Source organism: Papilio polytes, unplaced genomic scaffold (assembly GCF_000836215.1).
Source record: "Papilio polytes unplaced genomic scaffold, Ppol_1.0 DF824035.1, whole genome shotgun sequence".
Taxonomy (NCBI): Eukaryota; Metazoa; Arthropoda; class Insecta; order Lepidoptera; family Papilionidae; genus Papilio; species Papilio polytes.
Window position 1 is genome coordinate 199,614 of NW_013525169.1, and position 3,509 is coordinate 203,122.

Genomic DNA, 3,509 nt, shown 5'->3' on the forward strand with positions numbered 1-3,509 from the left:
TACACAATTCGCTATTCTCATGGCCACACGCTAGTGTAGTACAACCGGACACGCGGCCACGTGACTGGAACACCATCAACAACTTACGTAACTCGCGCTTACACGATAAAAGCACTACAATAAAAGTATTTCATTCTTTAAGCTAAGTGATAAAGGTAAAGCTTTAAGTCGGCCACTCATCTAAATTTATAGAATCGATGCGCAATATTCTATACACAACATTAGTAGCAGTGCAAAATGGAGGATGCCCGAAGACGGATGAAAAAACTTAAAATAGAGATAAAAACTGCTCATTATTAAGAACAACTTACGCTATATATTTACACTTGTCATATCTTGATCTTCGTAAATATAGTTAACTGTTTAAGTTAGTAAAGTAATACATTAATTAAGTAATGAGTTTTAAAAAGGTTGAAACTTGAAACTAACCTAACCTAACACAATCACTAGGTAAAGATAAAATAAATGGAAACTTCAGAAACCCTACATAATAAAAACGTGAAAGGATTGTTAAAATGTTCGTTGCTTTTGATTTCAAAGGTGAGCGGCGAGTTGTTAGTGTGTTGTCCCTTGCCCTATTGTCCCACTGCTGGGCCACACCGGTCGTGTGAAACTGCCTTATGTTGTAAGGTATGCGCGCCATTGTTATAATGTTGCAATAAACAGTAAAGTTGTATCTTTAAAATATACCTAAATATCTTTTGAAACAAGCTATGCTTTCAAAATAGATATTCCGATAGTTTTTAGAAAATATGTGTTTTTTTAACTCTTTTGTCCGCAATCTTTTCTAATTAATATTAACAAAACTGAGTCGCAGTGCGTTACGTAAGAATTTCTATGATTACTGATTTGTTATTTATATTGATGTTTAGGATGATTTCTCCGCCTTTTACTTAGTTCAAGTTACTTGTAAGCTTTTGAAATATAATCTACATTCAGAAATGTACTAATCTTTTTTATATCTCTTCTTAAAAAAGGTACAAGTGTCAGGCGCGCCTTAAAACATCATCACGTCATATTAAGTATCTATTAGTTATTACTTAGAAATGTATAAAGTAAGTTAGATGTTTATTATATATGTAAGAGCATTGAGAAGTGTACTCCAGCTGGAATGCAACTGGAGCGTATAGGCAGCTCGTAGACTTGCTGTCTTATCTGTCAGCGGTCCAGTCATCGGCTCGACTTTCACCTGGCGATACAACGCAATTATCCTATCTTAGAGCGGGCGCAAACCTATGACTAAACGATCGCACAATTGTTGCGATTGTCGATTGTTTCGCAGAGAATTCAACTGTTTAGTTGCGCAACTAAAAATCGAATAGTGTACCTCCAAATAAGCTCATAGGAATTAAAGCAACACTAAGTATGCGCGCTTTTAAAAGCAAGTTTATGTAGTTTAACAGTGGTAGTGCCCGCTTTAACATCTTCGCACGAATGGGCCGGCTCGCCCGGTGTAATACCACGACCACACAGAAGACAGGCGTGAAGAGGAAGCAATTCCGCGTTTCGTCAGATGAGTGTGGTGCCGGAGGCCTAATTTTAGTCGCTTTCCCTTTCCACCCTTTTTTTAAGGAAAAGTTGATTTGACAGTGGAGGAGACGCATAGGAACGGGAAATATCCTCTTTATGAGCGTCTCCTCCTCCGTCAATGAAGAGTATGCAACGCATCTGTAATTGCGGATGTTTATGGGCAGCGATCGCTTTCCATTTCGATGGATTCAGGTGGCCGCTTGCTTGTTTGCCACCTTATATTATAAAAAAAAGTTTTTATAAAACAGTCAAGAAATCGGTTTAATTTATAATAAGAGAATATTCACTTGTTAATCATAAATAACTAAACGTTTCTTTCCCATGCCGCTCTTAAAAGTAAAAGTTCTTGTAAAGTATCATTTCTCTGTATTACGTAAGTTTGTGTCGGTGGCGAATGTCACTTCATACATAATCCACCGTCCATCAGTTTTACTTGACACACTTTATATCAACAAGATATAAAATGTCCTATTTCTTGTTGAAACTTCGACGTACAAGAATAATCTATTTTTCGGTTATTAGTATAACGCAATTAAAAAAAAGAGAAAAAGCCATCTTACTCTATTAAATACATAACAAACCACATCATAATGTATTTAATATCCGGTATTATAAGCTCCTTACATCGAAACTCAAATTTCTTTTTAGTTTTGAGGTGATGACATTTTGTATCCATTGCATAATACGGTAGTTGCCAATGACATGTGGCAGTGGACACACGGCTAATAACATCGACCATGCCAGTGAAATATAACAATAACTAGATACGGACATGCGAAATATAAAAATGCATTCAATATCTCTAATTGTTTAACAAAACAAAACAACGGATAATAAACAAATGACTATTATTTGCTGTTTTTATGAAGAATGTCCTATTACCTTTACGATAGAGCAAAGGAAGGTAAACAGAACTAAGCGTTAATCATTGTTTGAATTTAAATTGTTAGTTGTTCTGTTTGTACAATAACATAAAATAAAACATCCTCACTTCAAACACTCAAGGGCGAACACTGAAACGTCATTTAAAAATGTAACATCGTCTTAATAATAAAGCCACGCTTAAACTCTAAATTCCTTATCGACGTCTAGCAGCAATTCGATACAGTATTTAGCCGACAGTCAGGTCAACCACCAACGGAGATAACTGCTCTAAACAGGACTTTTTAATAACCGAAATTGGGGTTAAGGAACTGTTTGTGTTGACTATGTTTTATGCAACTATTTAGACAGTAACACAATAAACTGTAATATTTGTGGTTATTTATTTTTCAAAATATAGCAAACTTTCTACCTCATTTCATTTGTTATTCATAATTGCAAACGAAAGCGCTCATCACATTACGTACTTAACAGCTGTTCCCACCAATTGTGGAACATATTTTATTTCCTTTAATTGTCTTATTAAAAGTAAAAAGTTCCTCCTATCCAATTCCTAAGAACGCCCAGCCGCCAACAATGTCACGTAATTTAATACAATTACGAAAGTTTTTTAAATGTCATAAAATTCCCTTCACAAATAAATTAATAGACACTACAATAGTATTTTAGACACTGAAATATGTAGTAATTTTCGCACCAATCGTACTAATGTTATAAATCCAAAGTGTGTATGGATGGATGGATGTTCGCTACTACATATCTTGAATTTATATCGACGTAGTAATATAACTGGAGTTTTTAAGACAATATTCAGTAACGATTTACACTTCCACCCATCGAATCTCCAGTAGCCGAATAGTTAAGAGTAAGGACATCCGAATACGGAGGGTTTAATTTGTAACTATTTTAATAAAATTAAAATAAAATCATCTTGCTCAATATACGATTAAATAGAATTTACTCTCAGTAATATTGATATACGTAAGTAAGACAGCTGATGTCACTGTTAGTCCTAATGAATTTGTATTTACAATAATGGTTTATTATGAGGCATCTCATTGTACGAGATGGCTCACCACTAACATCCGCACACCCCA